At 44.8% G+C, this 26,662-nt stretch overlaps 1 pseudogene; it reads left to right on the forward strand.

The window, feature by feature from the left end:
- Positions 1-255: 255 nt before the first annotated feature.
- On the forward strand, positions 256-23,174 carry LOC118919409 (carbonyl reductase [NADPH] 1-like; annotated as a pseudogene).
- The last annotated feature ends 3,488 nt before the right edge of the window (positions 23,175-26,662 follow it).

Raw genomic sequence — 26,662 nt, forward strand, 5'->3', positions numbered from 1 at the left:
CACTAAGGCCAGGCGACAGATTCTGGAAATGGTGCAGTTTTACCCACACTAACTCACCTTGAAGGAAAGGAGAAACGGGAGGCCCCAGCCTTTAGTTTCTATGCTGTTTACCAGAACCCATTTTTGTGAAACTCCTCAGACTGTGGCCTGACCTCCAAAATCAGAGTCCCCCACAGCTGTTGTGGCCAGTGTCCACCCACCCAACCTTTTCATCAGACACCTGCATGTCACTGGTTACAGGAGCTGTTCAGCAAAATGCCTGTCACCTTCCACAGTAACGAGCTGGTTTCTGGGAGGGCCGGCAGCCTCTGGAGGGAGTCCAGCCATGGTGGACTCATCCTGAACCACTGCCGTGTGGCCATTAACTCCTGTGGAATCTGCAACGGGCTCCATAAGGAAGGAGGGCACATGCCAGGTATTAGGTACAACAAAATACCCCAAGTTCATAAACCTATAGAGCCAGATAACCTTTGCTTTATCATGAATCAGAACCAGGAATCTCATCCAAATTTCCCTTATGTTTGTTTGGACTTTGGAATAGTTTGGTGAATTTGTAACCATTAATGAAATAAACAGGAAATTGCAAGGAATGATACACAGAGATGCCACAATGTACCTTTCTCTTAGCCTTCCTCAGTGGAGCCATCTTACACACTATGCAGCATTGAGGAGCCAGGATATTGAAAGTGACACAATACAGTTACCTGGGACCAGACATTTTCTAGGAGTCATCAGAGTTCATAGGAAAAACAATTCTGTCTTTCAAATTATCCCACATGCACACTGTTTACTAACTCTGCTTTCTCTCTCCCCTAGACTACTGTCCCCATCACATACATATGGAGGCAGATGTTACAATTAAAACCAATTTTTTTGACACCAGAGATGTCTACACAGAGCTGCTGCCAATAGAGAGAGACGTCAAGGCAAGTCGGGCTGGCAGTCCCCATGGGGCGTCTCTGGCAGGACCTGCCCCCTTGCCCCTGACCTCACCCGAGGCCCGGCCCCCTCTCCCTGCTATGCTACACTGGCCCCCAGGGTGTGTCTCCTCAGGGCCCAGCGCCTCCTCCTCAGGACTAAACACTTGTCAGTGGCCATCAGTGCTCTGTCCCCTGCACAACTGCCTCTTTCGCACTCCCAGCTCTTCAGTCAAGGGTCCCCAGCGGGTCCTTTCCTTCCTCCCTGCCTCTCTCACACGGGGTCCCTCAGCGGGCCTTCTTGCCCTCTCTCCCCCTTCTCTCTCTCTCAGGGGGAGCATATTCAGGAGAGTGGAATCTTCACAACCCCGATTTATTAGAACCCCCAATATGTGTCACCTGCCCAGAACATTCCCAGACTCCAGACTCACATACGTGTCTTACTGCCAGTCAGTCTTGTCCTGTGGGCCATCCATCCCCAGAACCCACCCCATGAAATTCATTTCCAAAACACACTCATCCTTTCTCCAACCATTTGGCATGTGACTTAATCCACCCACCAGTCCCTGGAGGTCACACGCACACCTGTTATTATCATTAACCAGGTCCCAGGAGCTGCCCACCTGAGTTTCTCCACAGGCCTCCCCCTCCACCCCAGCTCTACAACACATGTTCACCTGGGACAATTGTAAACCCGTGTAAGAGAGCAGCTTCTTCAGTATTTTCCTTCCTGAGCCTTCTCTGTACCATTGGCATGCTTACTCCCTCCCAAAACTCTTTCTGGTGGATGTCCAAGACCTTAGCATGTGTGTATGTCTCCCTGGCATCTGAACTGACTACCCCCAGGCCGTGTTAACTCCCCTTCACCGTAGCTGATATTTGGGACAAAACAGTCACTTTACCTAAATGCTTTCAAGCTCCATCCACATTGTAGCATGGATCACTGCATCATTTCTTTGGAGAGTGTCCCTTACTAAGCCTGTTTTCCACTGCCACTCTCGAGTACCACATAATCACTCCATTAGTCAATGCTCTTAAGTTGATAAAACCCAAACATAGAGAAAAGAGAATGCAATCCAGTGTTCTGAGGTAATTTGATTTCCCATTGCTTGTTCAGGCTGGCAGCCTTTCAACGAGATGCGCTGCATTCATCTTGAAACTGCAGGTAAACCAATCACCCCTCGGTTGGTCATCATACACATGTTCAGAGAGCACTGCCTACATGTCATTAGATCCTCAAGTCGTGGTAATGAGCAGATCCTTACTTTCCCCTTAGTAGGTTTCTGTATAAATGCTTCTCATTTTCTTATGCAACTTCTGGGAACAGCTTTCCCCTTTAGAGCATTTCTCTGACATCATCTGAGACAGTATAGGTAACACAAGTTTCAGGAATGTATCATGTCCTTCCTGCACAAGGCAGTCTTCAGTAAAGCTCACAGAAGCTGGTTATTGCCTCTCCAAAGGACAAAACCCCAGTGACATTGTTGTTTATCATTCTTGTGCATGCTTTCTACGTAACAACAGGTGTTGAATTTTAGGAAGACTGGTGCATGTCTCTGCCATGGTGATCTTGGTAGCTCTTCAGCAGTGCAGCCCAGAAGTGAAGCAGTAGTGTAAGAGTGAGACCATCACAGAGGAGGAGCTGGTAGGGCTTGCAAGCAAGTTTGTGATACAAAGAACAGAGTGCACTTGAAGGAGGGCTGGCTTTATATGAACACAACCATCTACGCAGTGACAAAGCTTGTTCTCACAGTCCTACCAAGAATCCATACCTGGACGCTGAGTGATTAGAAGAGAGGGGCCAAGATCCTTCAGAAGGTCTGCTGCCTGGTTGGGTGAGAATGGGCAGGGGGGTGTGGACAGCAGTCAGAGCACAGGAGAAGGAGTGAGGACTCCTGTGTATTTGGCCCCTTGTCCCTCAGATGCTGACGCTGACCGACAGTATGTCATGGAGAAGAATGTAGAGCAAGGACTCCTATCAGACTTCCCTTCATTGGACCAAGTGTGTGCAATGTCTGGATCTGAGCCAAATGACATTATTTTGACTCTATCCAAAATAACCCCATCCAGAAAATAAAGAACAACAGGAAGGCATTTCGGTCTATGGACTACTGCTTCCACTGGGTACTTCTCTGTGACTGGGTTGTGATAACACTGTGATATAGGGAGAAACATCCCACTGATGAATGACAATCTGAGATGAATAAATATTTCTTTACAAATTTCCTTTTATATAGACTGTTCATGAGCCAACTGTCAGGTATCTAGTAGACCTTAGCCAGGCTAGGTAGAGAAGGGAAAGTACAACTCAGAGATAAGTGAACATTATGGGAAGATTCATGAAGTAAGTGTTTTCACCTTTACAAGCCACATGGTCTTGTTGCACTCAGATCATGTTGTAGCAGAAAGGTAGCCACAGACAACATAGAAACTGGTGAGGGTGGGTGGCTTGGAAGGAGCTCTTACCAGAGGAGAAAGGGCAGGCAGGCAACACTTTCCAAGAACAACCAGTCTGACCTGTAGCAGACAGCTCTGAATCTCTCTACCTGCTTCACTGGCTCACCCAGTGTGGCCTTGCAAACCTGCTCTACCTCACATGCTCAGCTCAACAGGGGCCATCATTGCTGATTAAATGCAGAAGAAAGCTATGCCCACAGTGAATCCCAGCAATCCCACAGTGAGTCACATCACACAGGCGTGCAGAGGCCAGCTATGGGATGAGCCATTGCTGGCAGATAGGCAGTAAGATGGGCTCTGCCCACATCTGACTAAAAGCAACTGCTACTCAGAGGCAGCACAGAACCAGGCTCTTGGGAGCACAGGGTTTTGAGGTTCTGGGCACTAGAGAATGCCTACTTCCTAAAGCCATTACTTTCCAGACCAGGAGGCACACAGCCCTTCTATCTAATACAAAGGAAGAAACACAGAGACTCATAGACAACATGAGGAGGCAGAGGAGTATGTTCCAATATAGAACTCCAGGAAAAGGGCTTAGGAAATGGGGATAAGCAGTCTTCTTCATAAAGAATCCAAAGTAACGGGCATAAAGACGCTCACTATTATGTGGAAATCAACTCATGGTAAAAGAGAATTTCAACAAAGAGAGAGAAAAATTTTAAAGAGACATTGAGAGCTGAAGAACACATTCACCAAAATAACAAATACAGCAGTAATGAAAAAACAAATAACAGAATAACCAAATAATAAATACAAATAGCAGGCTGCAAGGGGCCGTGGTGCTCATCAGCGTGTAGGAGGATTGAGAACTGCCAAGTACACAAGCTGAGGAACAGAGGGAAAAAGAATTTTTAAACATGAGAAAATCCTAACAGTTGTATGACTGTCTTGCCAGTGGGTTTCAGCCCCGGGCAAGTTCTCTATGGATTCAGTGTGACAAAGAAATGACAACATTCTCGGTGTAAAAGGGTTATAGCAACTTTATTTCCAGGTGGCAGGTCAGTCACTAAAATCCTGTTCACTCAGAGCAAGTCTGCATGCAGCAAGCCAGTCTCTGCCTATGGACCTCTCTACCTGCGCAGCGGTCTCAGTCTCTGTCCTTGGTGCTGCCACCACTCCAGCCTCTGATCTCCTCTCCTGCAGCCTTGCGGCCCTGCCACCATGCCACCCAGAGCACTGGGCAGAGCTCTTTATATAGAGTCAACAGCCATGTATTGCCCACAGGTGTGCAGTGAGCTAGTCAACCAGTGCCAGGTGAGAATCCTGGCCACAGGAACTCTCATTTTACCACAATGACAACTTTAAATAAAACAATATTTGCATAGTAGGGGTCCCAGAAGGAGGAGGGGCAAAGGGGTAGAAAGTCTATTTGATCGTGACCAGTGCTATCTGATGGTGGCAGCCTTCCCTGAATATGCACAGTAAAAAGTGATCGTTTATTAATTTCCTTGTCTTTGTTACTATGCTGTCATGACCTTGTTATAATATTTAGTAAATTTATTTAATGTGAAAGTTATAAACTCATTTTCACAAATGCTAATATAAATTCATCTTTATGAATACCTAATATATTTTCCAAAACAATTAGTGAGAAACATGTCTTTGCTTTACACTTTCAATAGTTTATTCAGATACAAGTCTCATACATACACTTCACATGCTTAAACTATACAATACAGTGATGTTTAGTATATGCGCAGTTGTAGAAATATCACCACATTCAAGATTAGAATATTTCATCACACCAAAAAGAAATCCTGGGCCCTCTAGCTATTCATCCTCTGGTCTCACATTCCCCCTGACACTAAGAAGCCGCTAATCTACATTCTGTCTCTAGATACTCTTGGTGTGCACATCCCATATAAGTAGAATAATATAATATGTTCTTTGCAACAGGCCTCTGTAACTTGGCACGATGTGCTCAAGCCTCATCATGTGGCAGCAGGCCATTCCTTTTCCAAGCATCCCTCAACTTTTCCACGTTTTCACCACCCCACCCCAGAACCATATAATCAGGCATCAGGCCACTAGTCACTACTCATGAGTTGATACAGACCCCAGCTACAGAAAAATGCATGCCATTCAGCCCACTGAGCTGTGTTGTTTACCATGGCTGGAGCGGAGCAGCCACCTTCCAAACCAGGTGCTGTGCATTCACCTTTGAACCGCCATCACTAAACCCATCAGCTCTTTCTTGGTCAGGAGACATCTGTTCACAGAGCACTGACCCTGTGACTATAAGGTGCACAGGTGGACCCAAGCTGCTTTAGGGGGAACAAAGCTGTCTTCTCATGAATGAAATGAGCACCGCCTTACATCCCTTAGCATGTTCATTATATACTTTTCATTTTCTTTGGGAATTTCTGGGCACTGCCCTCCCATGAGAACATTTCCTGACACCTGAAATTTATGGTTATGGCAAGTTTCAAGCATGCATCATGTCCTTTATTCATACAGGTAGTCTTCATTAATACAGCAGCTAGTAATGGCCTCTCACAAGACAAAATCCTACCACATTTGGTTTTATCATTCTTGTGCATACCCTTCTATAGAATGATATCTTAAGAATTTTAGGCAGAGTGGTGAATCTCTCTAGCACACTGAGCTTGGTAGCTCTTAAATGCTGCAGCCCAGAACTGCAGCAGAAGTTTACAAGTGAGACCATCACAGAGAAGGAGCTGGTGGGACTCATGAACAAGCTTATGGAAGATATAAGGAATGGAGTGCACATGCAGGATGGCTGACCTCATTAGAAGTTCACTTCCTATGCAGTGTCAAAGCTCGGCATCACTGTCCTGTCCATGATCTAGGCCAGGAAACTGAGTGAGCAGAGGAGAAGAGACAGGATCCTTTTGAATGCCTGCTGCCCCAGATGATTAAGAACCGACATGGGTGACCCTCTGCCTTGAAAAGCCCAGAAGAATGAGTGGAGACTCCCGTGTACTTGGCCCTTTGTCTCTCAAATGCTGAAGGCCCTCTCAGACAGTCTGTTTTGGAGAAGAATGAGAATCCGGTTCAGAGCTCCCTACATGGCTGCAATTATGTGGTGTGCTGTGATTTTAGCAGAAGGATATAAATACTGTCAAAAATATCACAGCCCATGTACAACACAGAGAAGGCAAGTAGTGATTCTACAACATTTTGCTATGCTGATGGACAGTGACTGTAAAGGAGTTTATAGGGGAGACATGGTATAGGTGAGAGCCTAGTAAACATAACATTCGTCATGAAAGTGTAGATTAGTGATACCAAAAACAAAGCAAAAAAAAAAAAAAGGGCAGTTTCTGTGTGGTAACCTCCAACAAGTTCTACACAAGGGTATAAAGGGCATATAAAAGTGTAGGCAAAGGGTCTGTTTGTGTTTATACAGAGGATCAAAGCCTAATTGGGCTACCCCAAAAATGAACTAAGATACGATATGAAAGAGAACTTCCAACATCTGCACTCTCTGGAAGACTCATGCCAGAAGATGATCATCAAAAAACCCCAACAAAGATCCACGCACTGCTACAGCTGTAGATACACTCATCCCACCAGTTCCTGGACTTGCCATGGGAATGAGGAAGGAGATATCTAAGCTGGCCTGTGCATACAGTAAAACAACAAATTTGACTGGATCTATACTGTTGGAACTCAACCAAGAATTAGGAGAAGTGCAAATTGTAGCGCTCCAAACTCTTACAACTACAGACTATTTACTGTTAAAAGAACATAAGGGAGGTGAACATTCCCCAGGAATGGGTTGTTTTAATTTGTCTGATTTCTCTCAGACTGTTCAAGTTCAGTTGGACAATATCCACCATATCATAGATAAGTTTTCACAAATGCCTAAGGTGCCTAACTGGTTTTCTTGGTTTCACTGGAGATGGCTGGTAATTACAGATATGCTTTGGTTAGGTAACTATACTCCTATTATGTTAATGTGTGTGCGCAATTTAAGTAGTAGCTTAAAACCTATCCATGCTGAAGTTACTCTACAAGAAGATATGTCAAAGAAATAATCAATCTTCCCATGTTTTCTTCCGCCTGCTACTTCTATAGCTTTTCTTCTTCCTTCCTAATTACAACCCTTAAATAGAATTCGTGCCTCATATCAAATTTACCGAGTATCATAATTCTTCCAAGTGGTAAAGATACCTCAAGACAAATGCTGGGCATAGAAGCCACAGGGCATAAATATGCAAAGAAGTAAAAAGCTAACCTTTTCAAACAATAAGGCTTCCCTCTCACTTACCAACTTCACATTTCCCTGTATGGCCCCGGAAGATGACTGGTTAGCCAGAGACGGGTAAGATTCCTCAAGGGAGGAACAACCTAAGACAGGCACAGTCGCAGGGGGGCCATCAGGTGAGAAATTGGGGATCAACAGAGGTGAGGCTTAGAACCTCACCCCCCCTGTTCTGAGAGAAATCTTCTGCATACGTGGATGTTTTATTGCCCTGGTCTAGCTTGGATTAACACATAGTCTACAGGCACACACCTGATCATCTACATTTGCTCTCTTACAACACTAAACTATGTTTTCTACCTTTATCTTGTATCTACCTACCACTTCAGCATTTTATTAAAAATAATAATAATAAAGAGAGAAATGTGGTATCCACATATAAATCAAGTATAAAAACCAAATGAGTATTCATATTTGAACTGACTGTTTATAGTTCATAATGCATGAGCAAAACCGAAAGTTTCTGTGATGACTGCCCTTGTACTGTTCACTATGTAACTTATTCATTATGTAAGAATTTGTTCTCCATGTAAGAACTTGTTTGTTATGCCTCAGAAGATTGGAGACTGACGAAAATTAGGCTTGGGGTGGATTAATGATTGTGCATTGAGCATTGACTCCCCTATACAGAATTTTATCGTCGTTAACAACCATTTGATCAATAAATATGAGAGATGCCCTCACAAAAAAAAAAAAAAAAAAGGACAGACTTCCAATGGTAAAATAAATAAGTAACCGGGATGTAATGTATAGCATAAGGAATATAGTCAAGATACTGTAACAGCTTGGTAGGGTGATAGCTGGAACCTAGAATTATGTATATAAATGTTTTACCACTGTGTTGTACACTTGAAACTAATGTAATATAATATTGTGCGTCAACTACCCTTCAATAAAAAATAATTATTAAAAAAAATTATATAATTATATTTAAAAAAAAAAATCACAGCCCAAACAAACAAACAGAATCATGGAGTGCTCACTCTCAGTGGGATACCAATTCTGTGACATCTTTAGTAATTTCCTCAGTGATAAAAGGCAACAAAAAGTGGAAAGATGATAAGAATGATTGAACATCTTAGATGAATAAATGGTTCTTTACAAGTGTCCATTTGTGCTGATATTTTACATACCAACAAGCTCAGGTGACTAAAGACCAAAATGTTTAGCCAAGGCAAGGGACAGGATAACTCAGAGGTTGACAAACGTTACAGAATGAGCTAGATAGTCATGATTTTCAGCTTTGCAGGTCTTGTTGGAATTACTCAGATTTGCTGTTGTAGCAAGAAAGTAGACAATGTATAAACCACCAAGAGTATTTGGAACCAGTCTTGTGTTACCTGCATGACACCATGGAGGGAGGGCATTGGTATACTTTCTTTAACACCACACCATTTGGGATAAAAACCATAAAAAATGTGAATTCTAAGTGGTCCTTTTTAAGAGAAATACATCCATGAAGGAGTCGAGAAACTTCACAGGAAAAATGAATATGTATTTGGTACAACTTTCATAGTTATTTTTCACCAGACATACTCAGGCTTACTAGAAAGGAAAGTGATGGCCCCTGAAGCAAGGGTAGGGCCCTTATTTTTAAAATGGAGGTTGACCTTGCAAGTTTCAGCCTCAAGGCAGCTGTAAATTTCCTTCCCCTAATCTGCTCATCTAAACTGATATTGCAGTAAAATCAGTATCTAGGTCAGGACTACTGCTTCTCAGCTGCCAGTTTGCAAGTATATTCTCACCTGACAAATATCTTTTTTTCCCTAATACCTTAAATGTACTACCTATTATATATGGCAATTATTAACTTTGACCTGGGACAAACCAAAAAAATCAAACTTTTCACAAACTTAGGTATTATAAAACCATGAAATACAACCACCAACCATTGATTTGGCACAGAGTTAGAGCTCATCCATATCCCCTCCCACCTGGAGCACACCTGGACTCTCACCAGGGGGTGAAACCTGCCCACAATGAAAGTCTAATCACAAGAATTGTTTTCCCTAATTCTCTTTCTTGAGTTTCTCTTAAGGAAGCAGATGATCATTTTTGTCCTCAGAAGCAGTTAACCTGTTAAAGTAATATGATTGTATTTAAGGAATTCAAATCCATTCAGCAGGGTGATGAGCCCAAGACAGCTAATGATTCTGGACCCCTCCTTTGGGCTTGTGGGTAAAATTGTAGTATTCAGAATATCTCTCCTGGCTTTAGTGCATCTCCCTATGAACAGGTATTCCTAAGGGGTGGTGAGAAGTAGTTCATCTTCATATCAATGGGTAATTACCTGGGCAACCAAGGGTTTATCTGAACCTAAGAGGTTGGCGGGAGGTCTCTTGCTTCTGCCAGAGCAGGAGAGAGGAAACAGCCCCAGGCCGCAGTTTGTAAGCAATAACCCAGTTTTAAACTTTATCTCTCCCTTTGACTGATTTTAATTTTAGAGGTATTTTGGCCCGGGATTTCCTCTCCCCAGAGCGGCAACTGGCGTAGTTGGCAGGATCTCTCAACCTGAAATCAGTCTAAATGGGTGCAACTTTTGGGAGGGGCACCTAGAGATGGTGCGGAGATGCACAGAATCCCACCTATGGATACTGGGGAGGTCCCAGTGGATGCAGCAGCAGAGAGTGCAGCTTCACCTGTTTTTGTCCCTGCATATGTGGGGCTTCCATTTGAGAGCTCCTACTGGGGAATTGGTCTAGGATGAAGTACCTCCTAGAGGGGTGGGCCTTCCCGAGAACTGGGGAAGGGTGGAGACACCGGAAGCTGCAGAATTACCCCTCCGTGAGATGGAAGGCTTCTTAGAGACCCTAAGTGGCCATGTAGCAGCTGCCATTGTAGGATCTCTTTTCATTGAGATAGTGGAAAATGTTATCTAGCAGAAAAAGAGGATTATCCAGAGGGTTAGCAAAGAGAGAGAGGGAATTAAGTGGGAGAGAGACACACTTCAGCATTGCTGGGGGAGCTGGGCAATAATATATGGGATGCCATTAAGAAAGGGAGACAGTTATTGAAAAGACAGGTCACAGTCCTGGAAGATTCCTTAGCCGCAGTGAGGGGAACGCAGCAGGAAAAGCCGTTGCAGGAGGCCATGGGGGAGGGGAGGAAAGAGTGGTGCCTTCAGCCCCAGAGATGGAGGAGGAGCCTGGGGAGAAGAAGAGGAGGCGGGGCCACGGGCCAGTCTGCTGCAAAGCCACCTCCTGAGATACCAGCCTCTCCTGTATTAAAGGCTGTAATTAAGAAAATAAAAACGAAACAACTGCGGACTCCTCAGGAGGGACAGCCACCCCCTCTTCAGGTTGTGGAGCACTCCATGCTCTGTCCCTGTACCCAGGATGCGCTGGTGGACATAAGCCTCCAGTATAGGCAGAAGCCAAAGGAATCTCTGCCTACATGGCTCTCATGTCTCTGGGATATGACGGTGGAAAACATTATGTCCAGTACTGAAATGAGTTGGATGTCTTTCCTGATGACTCACCCTTCCCTCCAGCAGTGGTTGCAAAATTCCCATCATGCCTCAGGGAATCAGACAATTCTGGAATGGCTGACAGCTACCATCAGGGTAGTTTGGCCTAATCAGAATGTTTTACCATATTTACCCAGTAGTTTGAAAATGTATGTAGAGCTCCAACTGTTATTGTGGGCATTGGGTATGAAAAATATCATCTATAATATGGACCCAGGTACCCGATGAGTTGTTCACTGTAGGAATGAGAAACCTGGTGCTGCATACAGCTCCCACATCTCGCTTTGGGTCCCTAGTGACTACTCTTGCCACCCACCTTGGACAACCCATAAGTGAGGCTACTCATACTTTAGCAGATCTGGGGGAGATTGAAACAATAAGGGCACAGAAGGAAGTAGGACTACATCTGAAAGGAGAGGTGCAAAAGGCCCACTGAAGGTCTCAAGGACCCAGATGTGGGTTGATTTGATAAAGGCCAGGGTAGTGAAAGAAAAACTTGATGGGCAGCCCAATAGGATCTTGTTAGAACTGTTGCAACAATTAAAGCCACCAGAGTAGCGATCGCAGCCGCTGAGGTCCAGGACACGGAAACTGGAGTCAAGGCTTCATGCCCACCCTGTGTCCCTGCAGAACTTCCTGGGGGATGGTACTCAGGATTCACCTGGGCCCTCACCCACACAGGAGGATGATTGGGCATCTACCGCGTTCGCCCCTTGTGGCGGTGACGACAGCGATACATACACAGACCTGGTTCATTTCAGTTGTTTATTGTTGCTCGGAAGGCCGGGAGAAGGTGAGTGAGAAGAAGCAACAGCCGGGGGGAGCGAATGAGAAGAAGAGTGAGGGGAGAGAGGGAGACAGAGATTGAGAGAGTGGGAGAGTGAGTGAGTGAGAGAGAGAGAGAGAGTGAGTAAGTGCTTCTCTTTCCTGCTTATGCCTTATATAAGGGAAGCTGGCCTATGGTGATCAAGATCATGCATGACCTTTAAGCTGATTGGTAGCATGCCTTCTGCATGAGTTGAGCACGAGCGCAGAAGCATGGGGCAAGCCTATAGGAGCAACTTCCTTATGCTAATGCCACCTAACCAGGCAGGGTGGCGCCCATTAAGCGGGCGCCATCTTAGGGCATTGGTCAACTAGAGTGGAAAGGCGGTGTTCAGCCATAGTGGGACTCAGCCTCGGCCGTAGGCCGGCCCCTACAGGCATCATGGTTTGACTGAGAGGGGTGTCAAGGTCTCCACCTTGGGGGACATGGTGGGGACTGGAGACCACTGTAGAATTAGCAATGCATTGGTTCCCTGTGAATGTACGTGTCCTGATGCTGGTGGACATAGGAGCTGAGTGTTCTTTGATTTATGGAAACCCTGAGTGTTTTCCCAGGTATGATAGATGCTATGGGAGTAAGGCAACTACAGTGAAGAAAGCCCAAATCCCATCAGGGATAGGGCGTTTACCCCCAAAGGAGTATACTGTGTACATTTCTCCCATCCCTGAATCTATTTTGGGGGTAGATATCCTTCAGGGCCTATGGTTACAGACCACTGCAGGTGAGTTCAAACTGAGGGTACATGTGGCAAAGACGGTTCTGAGAGGACATGCTAAGCACCCAACTGTACCTCGGCAGCTGACAAATACTAAGCAGTATAAAGTGCTGGGGGGCACAAGGAAATTGGAGAAACTCTTCAGGAGCTGGAGAAGATGGGCATCATAAAGCCCACTCAGAGTCCTTTTAATTCCCCAGTGTGGCCAGTGAAAAAGACAAATGGCTCCTGGCATATGACTGTAGACTACAGGGAACTGAATAAAGTCACATCCCCTTTGCATGCTGCTGTCCCCTCTATAGCAACCATTGTGGACAGCCTCAGCCATGAGCTGGGAGCATATCATTATGTAGTAGACCTTGCTAATGCTTTGTTCTCTATTGACATAGCACAGGAAAGTCATAAACTGTTTGCATTCACGTGGGGAGGCTAGCAGTGTCCTTCCATAGGGATACCACCTGTCCTTCCATAGGGATAAACTGTCCTTCCATAGGGATACCACCACAGTCCCACCATCTGTCACAGACTTGTAGCCCAGGACTTGGCCACATGGAAGAAACTACAAACAGTACAGTTGTACCATTACACTGATGATATGCTCACATCTGATTCTCTTTCAGATATAGAAGGGGCAGTTCCTAGACTGCTGCAACATATTCAGGAGAAAGGATGGGCTGTGAACAGCACCAGGGTTCAGGGACCAGGTTTGTAAAATTCTTGGGGGTTGCCTGGTCAAGTGAAACTAAAGTTGTTCCTGAAGCAGTCATAGCCAAGGTCCAGGCTTTCCCCACCTCTACCACTGTGGCAGCATTACAAGAGCTTTTGGGTCTTTGGGGCTACTGAAGAGTGTTCATCCCAAACTTGGCACATATGAAGCCCTTATACTGGTTTGTAGGAAAGGGCATCAGGTGGGACTGGGATGAGACATGTGCAGCTGCCTTTACTGCTGCCAAGTGAGTAGTCAAGGCCAAACAGGCCCCGAGTGTAATATACTCATCAAGACCCTGTGAGCTAGATGTTCATATAATCGAAGATGGTTATGGATACAGTATTTGTCAGTGGCTTGAATGAACACGCCAAACTATTGGATTCTGGTCACAACTATGGAAAGGAGCAGAAGTCTGATACACCTCGATAGAGAAGCACCTGGCTGCTGTGTACCATGCTGTGCTGGCTATGGAGCCCATTGCTGGAAAACCTCCAACCAAGGTAACAACCACCTATCCCATTGCAGGGTGGTTGTGAGACTGTACCAAAAGGCCACAGAGTGGCATGACACAGACAATTACACTGGCCAAATGGGGTGCATATTTACAGCAGTGTAGCACCCTCTCTACTAGCCCCTTAAGTGGAGAACTCCAGTGCTTATTGGGGCCAGTGACCTCCACCAGTGAAAGCAGGAAGAACTTGCTTTTGATCCATTGGTAGCTGGGAGTCCTTATCAGGAGGGAAAATCCCCTATACCTGAAGATGCTTGGTATACAGATGGCTCCAGTCATGGGCAGCCCCCAAAGTAGAGGGCTGTGGCTTTCCATCCTAAGACTGAGACAATATGGATGGAGGATGGAGAGGGGAAGAGCAGCCAATGGGCTGAGTTGCAGGCAATATGGGATGTGATCACCCAGGAGCCTTCCCCCATAGCTGTCTGCACTGACAGCTGGGCCAAGTATTGTGGCTTGACCCTGTTGCTACCGATATACTACCATGTCAACTGAATGGTTGGTCACTGGCCCTTTTGGGGGCAAGAGTTGTGACAAGACCTATGGGCCTCTGGTCAGACTAAGTCTGTTACCACATATCATGTGACTGGCCATTTGCCTTTGGCATCCCCAGGGAATGATGAAGCAGACACACTGGCCCAGGTGCGCTGGATAGAAAAGGAAAGCCTGTCTCTGATGTGGCTCAATGGTTACATCAGCATTTGGTGCATGCAGAGCAAAAGACAATGTGGGCTGTAGCCCATTGGTGGGGCTTGCCAGTGACCTTTGAAGAAGTCAGCCAAACCCGGAAGTAGTTCCTTGTGTGCTCTAAGAGGGACTTACACAGAGACCCAAAGCAACATTGGACAATAGTAAGGGAGCCCATACCCCTTGTCAGGTGTCAGATAGACTATATTTGACCTCTGCCCATAGCAAAAGGATATCAGTATGCCATGAATTAGGTGGACATGGCTACTGGACTATTGGTTTATTTTCTTCCATATCGTGCAGATCAGCAAACCACCAAGAGGGGCCTAAAGAATCTCTTTACAGTCTATAGCCTGCTGCAGGTGATTGAGAGTGATCAAGGCACCCACTTTACTGGACGTGCATTACAAGGATGTGTAGAGCAATTAGGAACAAAGTGGAAGTTTCATATACCATATAACACTACTAGGGCAGGCATGATAGAGAGGTACAACAGTTTATTGAAACTGGCCTAAAGTCAGACACCAGTAGTCTACAGGGCTGATCAGTTCACCTACGGACAGTGCTATGGCACTTGAATGAGAAGCCCCGTAAAGGAGCTTTGAGCCCTGTGGATATGCTCACACACCTTGCTGCCTCTCCTATACAACTGTATGTCCACACCAAAGAAGAATTATTGAAGCCAGGATATGGCCAGAAGAGCAACATCCTGCTGCCAGCCCTACTGCATTAAGCCCTGGAGACACTGTTGAATGGATGTGGCCCTGGACGTTTCAACACATGGACCAGCAATGGCTGGCCCTCCTGGCATCTTGGGGGAAAGGCCTGGAAGCTGGCCTCAGGTGTATTCCTGGACTAACAGCAGAGTGGCCCCCAAAGATCATGGTAGTGTATCCAAAACATCCAGGAGGTAAAAGCATCTTATGGGGAAGTTTTGTTTCATCTTCATGGCCAGTACATGTACCCCCCATAGCCCTATGTATTGACCCATCTGTAACTCCCACACAAAGGGTGTGAAAGTCTGATATACGAGACCAGGACACGATCCCATTCCTGCCACTGTCCTATCACAGGACCCCTCTCTTGCATGTGTCCTACCTGATGGACAAGATTTGCCTATGCTGGTGTCATCAAAACACGTATCTTATTGCCCTTAAGGTTTTCTTCTTCTACAGTCCTTCTGACCTGGATGCGTCCCCTGGCTGCAGCTGAACTGTGATGATCGCTATTGCCTGCCTGTGGAATGGACGAACTGTGGACTTAATCTCCATAGGACTTTGAACCTAGCTGAATCCTCCGGTTTGAGGATTATCATGATTTTACTGCTGTTGCTATTGTATGACATTAGTCTGGTCACAGTGCTCCAGTTTTCTCACCCAGGGACCACTGTGGAAGAGGGGGAACAAGTAGATTGTAAGGCAACATTTCTGGGGGGGTGACCTGTGGGCAAAACTGTAATATTCTAGAATATCTCGCCTAGCTTTAGTGCATCTCCATATGAACAGGCGTTTCTAAGGGGTGGAGAGAAGTAGTTCATCTCCATATCAGTGGGTAATTCTCTGGACAACCAAGGGCTTATCTCACCCTGAGAGGTTGGTGGGAGGTCTCTCGCTTTCTTCTGCCAGAGCAGGAGAGAGAAACAGCCCCAGGCAGTTTGTAAGCAATAAATGGGTTTTAAACTTATTTCTCCCTTTGACCAATTTCAGGTTTAGAGGTATTTTGCCCCGGGATTTCCTCTCCCTGGAGTTACAGGGCTCCTCCCAAAGAGTTTTAGTTGAACCGCCTAGAATCTCACCCTACACTGAGCCATACTGAGTATCACCAAGGCATACTGGTTTGGGGAAGCACACCTCTCCACCCAGACCATCACCTGTCTCTGAAGAGGGATCATATGAGTGCTGTACCCTGGTTTATCCACAGTGCCTCACTAGGCAGAAGCAGAACAAGAGTTTGGTCATTAGGAACCTTCTGGAATGATCTGACCCACTTCACAAGAGCAAGAAAGGGGAGGCCTCAGCTTTTAGGAGTGTATACACTGCTTCCCAGAACCTATTTTTGTGTAGTTTCTCAAACTGTGGCTGGACCTCCAAAATCAGAGCCCCCACCCCCACCCCCATGGCCAGATTCCAAACCACTCTCCATGCCAACAGCCTGCAAGCTCCCACTCAGCCATTATTGTCAGACACCTGTGTGACATCGGTCACTGTGGCTGGTCCACAACATGCCTGTCACCTTCCAGAGTCAGGGCCTGGGTGCTGGGAGGGCATGTGGCCTGCATGATGGTGTCCAGCCAGGGTGGGCTGTGGCTTGTCCAGAACCACTGCTGTGGGGACCTTAGCTCTCTGGGATCTACAAGGGGCTCCCCAAGGAAGAAGGGCACACATGGGCGTAAGGGGCAACCCAGTCCCCAGAGGTTTTCAAACCTTTCCAGCCAGATGACATGTGAGTTGTCACGGATCAGAGCCAGGATCTCATCCAGGTTTTCTTTATCTGATTAGAGTTTGGAGTACAATGGTGAATTTGTGGCCTGTTTCCAAACAAACAAGGAATCGCAAAGAATTTTACCCAGAGATGCCACTGTGCATGTTTCTCATAGCCTTCCTCAGTGGGGTCCACTTACACACTATACAGCATTGAGGAGCAGGAAATTGACACTAACACAATACTGTTAACTGGACCCAGACATTACTAGAATTCACCAGAGTTTATAAGGAAAGCTAAATTGTATCTTTCTATGGTATTTTTCCACATGGATACTCTTTAGTAACTCGGCTTTTTCTTTCCCCTAAGCTATTGATACTATCCCCAAATATTTTAAGACAGAAATGACAGTGAAACCAACTTTTTTAATACCCAAGATGTCTGCATGGAGCTGCTGCCTCTAGTGAGACCCCAAGGTCAACCTGGTGAGCAGCCCCCACGGAGTGTGTCTGGCAGAATCAAGCCCTGCTGCCCCTGACCTCATCCTCAGCACTGCTCCCTCTCCCTGCTCTGCTACACTGCCCCCTGGGTGTGCCTCCTCAGGGCCAGGGGCCCCTCTCCCAGGACTACACACTTGTCAGTGGCCATCAGTGCTTCTGTCCATGGCACAACCGCCTCTTCCTCTTCCTCAGCTCTTCAGTCAAGGTTCCCCAACAGGCCCTTTATTTGCTCCTTGCCCCTCACACATTGGGGTCCCTCAGCATGCCTTCCTGCCCTCTTTCTCCTCTCTCTCTCTCTCAGGGTGATCTTATTCAGGCTAGTGGAACTTCACCACCCCAATTTATTAGCACCACCCAATATGTGTCACCTGTCCAGAACATTCCCAGACTCCAGACACACATATGTCACTTACTGCCAATCTTGTCCTGATGGCCATCCCTCCCCTGGAATCCACTTCACTTCCAAAACACACTCATCCTTTTCCCAACCATTTGGCCTGTGACCTTATCCAACTGCCAGTACCCCGAAGGTCACATGCCCACATTTTATTATCATTAACCAGATCCCAGGAGTTGTCCACCCAAGTTTCTCCCCAGGCCTCCTCCTCCAGCCCAGCTCTATACCAGGTGCTCAGCTGTCCTTTCAGTGCAATGTAAGCCCTGTACTCTGTACTCTGTGCATGCTTACTGTCTCTGAAAGGCCTTGAGGAGCAAAGTCCGATCTCTTAGGGCAGCAAGTAGTTCTCTCTGTCATCTGACCTGCCTTTGCCCAGTCCTCTGTTCACTCCCCTCACCAAGCCCACAGTTCTGAACAAAACCATCCTATTACTTTGGTGGTAAGCTACTGCATTACTTACCCCAAGGCTAGGGATAGTTTGGGAACCACCACACATTAAATACACCTATTAAGACAAGCATTAAATTTTAGAAAGATTAAGAGGTCTGGCTTGGTATTGATAATATGCATGTACCATTTACTCACAAATCTGCCCAGTGTTCCTTTCCTGTCCTACTGGAAAATTCTATTACTTCTAAAATTTGGTTCTCCTGGGTCAAAACGGGTAGTGTTTTGAATGTCACATGACCCCCTCGTCACCCCAAAACTAGATGGTAGGAATGGAGTTCCTCTGGACACCAGCCCACAATTCTACAGTGATTCCTATTACAGCTCAGACCAACACATCTGGCCGATTATTTTTCATCTAACTGAGCTGTGGAAGTTATTGCAGTGTCTGCTCTTGCTCTCAAAGGGCAAAGGACTCCTCTCAGAGTTTGATAAATCAGCCTTATTTAAATAATTAACATCACCTCTCAAGAGCTAGAAAATGGAAATGGAAATGCATGTGATATTCTCTGCATTAGGACAAGATTTTCTTACTTCTGAAATGGAGAGTTTTTCCAGTATTTGGAGGGAAAGGCTGCCCCATTGATTCATGGTATCAGGAATTTACCTGCTCTCTTTAAGGAGAAAATCTGAGAGAAGTCCTAACTAGGGTTACCAAAAGTCCCTTCTCTCCCACAGCAGAGCCTGAGATACAAAGAACAATCTGGAATGGTTCCCACAGAATCTCTGTGGGGAGTAAGAAACCTTCCAGAAGAGGACTGTTCATTTTGTGTTTTGATGAGGAAGGAGAAAGGGAAAGACTGTGTGCACTTAGGATCACTGAGGGAGAATACATGCGGATTTCTTTTAAATTATTCCCTTTTTTAAAAAAGAGAGATATTCTGAAATGCACTAGCCATACAAAATATAAAAATCTACAATGCCCAGGTACCCATGTTAACCAATCAGTCAATATCCCTCCTGTTTTTCCAAACTCGCCATCATCCTGAGTTTGAGGAATACTGGTAGGCAGTTACTCTTCTGATTCTCTTTAAATGATGATGTGAACTTATTCTGAAAACATATTGAGGGAAAACCAACTCTGTGAAATCAGGCAAACACCTGAAATCTGGAGACTCTTATTCACCAGATACTAGCTTGAAAAGTACTAGGAGGAAATAAATGGCCTTCTTAAGGCTTCACTTACCTTTAAAGAAATTATGATCTACCCTAATTTGAGGAGGAACTTCTCTTCAAATTTCTACAGACTGAAAAATTCCTAGAGGAAGTTGAGGTGAAAATCACATTATTATAGGTCTCTTCAATCTCTGACATTTTATCATTCTAGGGGAAGGGACATCCCTTGATGCAATGGGCTGGGCATTTTATATATTGTCCCTAAAGCACATGGAAGCTTATTGGATCTCAAAGTCACACACGCAGTCAGATGCAGACTTGGACACATGGAGCCAACCTGATTTCTTCCAATTACTCAATGGTTCTCAAATCTTTTACACTAAGGGTCTCACTGCTCAGTGTGAAGCTTCACCCAGTTAGGTCAGAGTGACAGTCAGCTCAAGTCCTCAGCAGACTGGAATCATTTTCTTCTCACCACAGGGCCCCGGCAAACCTCAGGGAAACCCACAGGGCCCCAGGAGGCTTATGTAAAAGCCTGCCATGTTTAGTGAAAACCCACTATCAAAACAGAGACTTAATGATAAGTGTCCTTGGAATTAGAAAAGATGGACTTAGAAGGGACTGTGATCAATGGGAAACAGGAAAACGGTCCAGAGAAGCAGATGTGGACTCATCACCTCTGAACAGACCATAGGAACTGAGTGAAGCTTTGGAGTGCGTTATGGAGGTGAGATGAGGTCCACGACATCCTTTGTTGTCCAGAGCATGTTGGCTCTGGCTGTAGGCAGTAGACTTAGGGAGGGAAGAAGATGGCCAGGGGCAGAGCCCTCAAGGCACAGTCATCCCCAGAGGGTTTTGGATTAGATCTCTGAGGGCTGAGCCCTGGGGACCTGGCCTATGTGTTGCCATACATTCACACTTTTGAAGGAAAACATGGCTTCTCTAAAATAATTACCTGTAGATACAGAAAAATGGCTGGGAGCAACTCCTAAACTCTGCCAGTGAAAGGGTCTGGTCTTAGACTGTTGGTGTGCTTTTCCCCTCTGTGGAATGGCTATTAAAGGGTGAGTTTTTCTCATAAACACACATGCACATGCACATGCACACACACACACACACACACACACACTTAACCCATTAATGACAGGTGGCCCATAACACTTCCAGTGGGCATTCCAGTATAGTGTCCTGAAATGCCATGTGAATGCCATAAGCACACTCCAGAGACAAAAAGTATTTGGATCCAAACCTGTGCTGTGTAACGTCCAACAAGTGCTTCCAGCTTTGTGTGGGCATTTCCTGTCCTGACTTGTCCGACCACAAGGGTCTGTGGCCTCACGCAGCTGTGTGGGGAGGCCCCCAGGTGTGGTCCTGACCTGTGGGAGTGTGGTCTGTGGGAGGGATAGCGTGGGGGAAGGGAGACCTGGATACAGCTCCACATTCACAAATTTACCTCCAAAGCCCTGTGGCCTCCCCTGTCAGGCTTCCCTAGTGCACACAGATAAGTATTTTCCCAGCTGATCTAGACTTCCTGGGCTAGATAGAATGAAAAACAGGTCATCACTTCCTTTCAGAGAAACAACAGCCTAGAGAAAGGTAACAGAGATTCTCCATCTACTATCTTGAGGAAATGGACATGAGAAGATGGTTTCAAAACCTGATGTGTAATCGAAGCTGTGGTATACCAGTTACCCACACTGACTGTCTCTCCTGCTGTCTTTTCTCTAAAGACACTTTTGAATTCTGTAATTTTGAGTCATGAAACGTATTTATATTATGGCTGGTCAGATGGCATTTTAGAAATGATATAAATTCTATTAGGATATCTAAATAGTGCTTAGATTCAATTTATTCTTATGCTTTATATATTCCACATAAAATGAAGGATTCAGTATTAACCAGTTGCTCAAATTTGTTCATCTTAGATGACTGTTGGAGGTCAAATAATACAGTTTCTATAATTCACTTTAATTCTCTCAAAAGATCATTTAATGAGAGTCACTGTTCTGCGGATACTGCATTCACTGAGCTTTTTTGGCCTAGGCACTCTTTTAAGGGGATGTGGATCAAGTTTACCTGGTGCTGACAGTCCCTACTGGATATTCACAGGAAAAAGGGACAGCTTCCTAATTTTCCTTATGTCTAATTGAAGTCATGGTACATGGCTTGTTATAATACTAAAATATTCATTTATATATATGAACATTATAAGACAAATATTCATACTATTTTATATAAATTCATCTTTATGTATACTTAGCATACTTTCCAAAAAAACTAGTGAGATGTGTGTCATTATTTAACACTTTTGACAAATTTATTAAGATATAACTCACTCTACCATACACTTCACCCTTTTATTTTTATTTTATTTTTTTTTAAATCCGTTTATTGCTCCGGAACTGCAGTCTCAGGCTGTCTTTCTTCTCTGCTCAAGCAGCGACAACACCGGCCCTCCCCCTCACCTCTCAGGTCACTTCACCCTTTTAAAGTAAACAACTCAGTTGTGGAACCATCTCCAAATTCAAGATTAGAAAATTTTCATTACCCAAAATATAAATCCAGTGCCCTTCAGTTTTAATCTGGTGGTCTCCCATTTCTCCTGCCCCTAAGACACCACCAGTCTACATTTCATCTCTAGATGTTCTTGTTCGGGACTGTCCATATAAAGAGAATCATTCAATATGTTCTTTTGTGAGTGATTGTCTTGGCAATGGATTTCACCCCAAGTTCACTATGGATTCCAAGTGCACCCCAGATCTTCAGCAGAAGTTTACAAGTGAGAGAAGAGTAGCTGGTGGGGCTCATGAGCAAGTGCGTGGAAGACACAAAGAATGACATGCACTTGGAGGAGGGCTGGCCTCATATGAATGTTGCCTCCTACACAGTGTCAAAGCCCAGCAACACAGTTCTGTCAAAACTGTCCCAGCCCAAACAAACAAAATGAATCACCATCCCTATGCAGTACTCACTCTGAGGTGGGTGCCAACTCTGTGACATCTTCAGTAATTTCCTCTATGATAAAAGGCAACAAAAAGTGGAAAGATGATAAGAATGATTGAACATCTTAGATGAATAAATGGTTCTTTACAAATGTCCGTTTGTGCTGATTCTTTACATGCCAACCAACTCAGGTAACTAAAGACCTAAATGCTAAGCCAAGGCAAGAGACAGGATAACTCAGAGGTTGGCAAACATTACAGAATGAGTTAGATAGTCATGATTTCAGCTTTGCAGGCTACATGGTCTTGTTGGAACTACTCAGATCTGCTGTTGTAGCAAGGAAGTAGCCACAAACAATATATAAACCACCAAGAGTGTTCGGAATTGGCGTGGTGCCTAGCATACCAGCTGGCTGCATGCAGACTCACTCTGAGTGGATGGGATTCTACTGATTGACCTGCCACCGTGGAAATAAAGTTGGATATAACCCTTTCATCCCAAGAACATTCCAAAATCTAGACCAGGAAACTGAATGAGCAGAGTAGGAGGGACACTATCCTCCTGAATACCTGCTACCCAGGGTCAGTAAGAACAGACATGGGGGGACCCTCTTCCTTGAAAAGCCCAGAAGAAGGAGCAAAGACCCCTATGTACTTGGCCTCTTTGCCTTCAAATGCTGAGGAGCCTCATGGACAGTTTGTCATGGAGAAGAAAGTTGAACAACGGGAATCTCCAACTCAGAGCTCCCTCCATGGCTCCAATTACCTGGCATGTTCTGATTTGACCAAAGGCCTGCGAGTGCCCACCCAGCCATGTCATCAGACACCTGTGTGACATTGGTCACTGTGGCTGGTCAAAAACATGCCCATCACCTTCCAGAGTAAGGGTCTGGGTGCTGGGAGGGCAGGTGGCCTCTAGTGTGTACAGCCAGGGTGGGCTGTGGCTTGTCTAGAACCACTGCTGTGGGGCCATTAGCTTCTCTGGGACCTACAAGGGGCTCCCTAGGGAAGAAGGACACACTAGAAGCTTCAGGAACAAATTAATCCCCAGAGACTTGCAAACTTTCCAAGGCAAATGAACTTTGTTATATCATGGATCACACTCAGGAAACTCATCCAGATTTTCTCAGTTTCTAACTGATTGGACTTTTGGAGTATACTGGTGAATGTGTTACCTTTTTTGAAATAAACAGGAAATTGAAAAGAATGATAACAGAGGTATCACTGTACATTCTTCACAGTGCCTTCTTATGGGGCCACCTTACACACTGTACAGCACTGACCAGCCAGGAAATTGACATTGACACAATATTATTAACTGGACCCACACCTTACTAAGAAGTCACAAGAGTTCATAGGTGGAAAAAAATTTGTTTCATTTTATGGAATTTTCCCACATAGCAACTATGAATAATTCTGTTCTCTTACTGCCCTGGAAGCTGATGATCCCACACCCTTACCTACTCCTCAAGTACAAATGGCAATCACACAAGAAAAAAAGATAAGAGGCATCCAAATTGGTAAAAAAAAAAAGAACAAAATTGTCACTATTTGCAGATGACATAAAACTATATATATAAAACCTAAAGATTCCATGAAAAGCTATTAGAGCTAATACATGGGTTTAGTAATAACTATTAGAACTAATACCTGGATTTAGTAAAGTTAGAGGATACAAAATAATATAGAGAAAGAAGTTGCATTCCTGTATACTAATCATGAAGTAGCAGAAAGAAATCAAGAAAACAATTCTATTTGCAGTTGCATCAAAAAGAATTAAATGCCTAGGAAAAAATCTAACAGAGGAGGTGAAACACCTGTATTCTGAAAACTAAAGACACTGATGAAAGAAACTGAAGAAGACACAAATAAATGGAAAGTTATCCCTTGTTCATGGATAGGAAGAATTAAAACTGTCAAAAAGGCGATTCATCCAAAGCAATTTACAGATTCAAAGCAATCTCTATCAAAATACTAATGACATTTTTCAATGAACTAGAGCAAATAATCCTAAAAATTATATGGAAGCACAGAGGATCCTGAATAGCCAAAGCCATCTTGAGAAATAAGAACAAAACTGGGGTTGGCAGAGTCCCTGATTTCAAGCTATACTACAAAGCTATGTTGATTAAAACAATGTGGTAAGGCCACAAGAACAGACAAATAGACCAAAGTAACAGAAGAGTGAGCCCAAGCATATATATTCAATTATATCTGAGAATGGAACCAAGAATATACAATGGGGAGAAGACCATCTCTACAATAAATGGTCTTCAGAAAATAAGAACTCTATGCCAGACAATGAAACTGGATTACTGTCTAACACCATACATAAAAGGGGGTGGGGGAGAGTCTAGTAACCATAATGTTGCTCATGTAATTGTACATTAATGATACCAGAAAAAAAAATCAACACAAAATAGGTTAAAGACCCAGATATAAGATAAGAAACAAAGAACTCTTAGTATAAAACATAGGCAGGCATCTCTTGATCACCACAACAAAAAATGTTTTTCTGATACATTTACCTGGGTAAGGGAAAGTAAAGGAAAATTAAACAGGTGGGACTACATCAAGCAGTAAAGCTTCTGTAGAGTAGAAAGATGGTGGTGTGAGAGGTGAGACAGAGGCTTCCTCCTAAAACCACATACAATATGAAAATATAATTAATACAACTAATCCTGAAAGAGCAGTAGGAAAGAAGACTGCGCCAGACTGCATACACCTGGAGAAAAGAGTAGATCTCACAGAACAAGGTAACATACCAAAGCTGTGGCCTGGCACCCAAGCCCTTCCCCCACCCCAGCTCACCAGCAGGAGGAAGAGAAATGGAGCTAGGAGGAAGTGGAGGCCTGGGAATGCTGAATACCTAACTCCGGAGATCTCCTCTGAGAGCACAAATGTACATTTCATGGTGCTTGCATGTTACTCTCATGATAAGGGGGTTGGAAAGCAAAGACAGGCAAAATTCCTGGAGAGACTGAGATTCCAGCTGCTTGTGAAAAACAGGGATCCATATCTGGCTGCTGCTCTGGGACAAAAGAAAGGCAAGCAGTCTGAGAGACTTCCTAACAAAGAAGCCCTTAGCAAGAGGGCTGCTAAAAGGGCAAGGACTTCACAGAGCTTACTGCTCAGGAGAAAGGACAGGTAGACAAAATTGTCCAGGTGCACTCTTCCCATCTGGTTAGGGGCTTCCACAATTTTCAGGTGCTCCAGCTCCCTTGCTGGCTACACAGCTCCAAGGACCCCCTCCATGATACACAGCCTACTGTGCCTTTCTCCCAGCCAGCCCCACCTGGCTCACAAACTGGCAAATCCTATCCTGGCATTAGGCCAGCCAGAAGGAAGATCAGTCTACAGCAACTACAAACACAAAGCATAGAGCCTTATGCCTGTGTGCTCGAACCACTGGTTCAGGCAGTAGAGACAGGCATAGCAGCTGGGAAACAGGAAACACCTCTTTCCCTTACCCAGGCACCAGTACCACTCCCCTGCAACCCCCAACATTGCTTCAGGGGCTGAGCACCTCCAGAGAGTAGAGCTTCTGGACACTAAAGGGCACCATATACAAATGTGAAATGCCAAAGGAACCTGCTCCAAAGTAAAATTATTAATACAACTCCTGAGAAAGATGACATCAACCTATGAATCTTCCTGAAAGGGAGTTCAAAATAAAAATCATTAACATGCTCATGGAGGTATGGAAAGGTATTCAAGAACTCAGGAATGAATTCCAGTCAGAGATCCAATTGTTGAAGAGCACAACAGAGGCTATTAAAAGCAGATTAGATATGGTGGAGGAGACGATAAATGAAATCGAAACTAGAGAAGAGGAAGACAAAGAAGCTGAGGCACAGAGAGAAAAAAGGATCTCTAAAAATGAAAGAATATTGAGAGAACTGTGTGACCAATCCAAGCGGAACAATATTCACATTATAGGGATACCAGAAGAAGAAGAGAGAGAGAAAGGGATAGAAAGTGTCTTTGAGGAGGTAATTGCTGAAAACTTCCCCAATCTGGGGAAGGAGATAGTCTCTCAGGCCATGGAGATGCACAGATCTTCCAACACAAGGGAGACAAGGAAGACAACACCAAGACATATAGTAATTAAAATGGGAAAGATCAAGGATAAGGACAGACTAATAAAAGCAGGCAGAGAGAGAAATAAGATCATATACAAGGAAAGCCCATCAGGCTATCATCAGACTTCTCAGCAGAAACCTTACAGGCCAGAAGGGAGTGGCATGATGTATTTAATGCAATGAAGCAGAAGAGCCTCGAACCAAGATTACTTTATCCGGCAAGATTATCATTTAAATTTGA

This window comes from Manis pentadactyla, chromosome 1, assembly GCF_030020395.1.
Source record: "Manis pentadactyla isolate mManPen7 chromosome 1, mManPen7.hap1, whole genome shotgun sequence".
Classification (NCBI taxonomy): Eukaryota; Metazoa; Chordata; class Mammalia; order Pholidota; family Manidae; genus Manis; species Manis pentadactyla.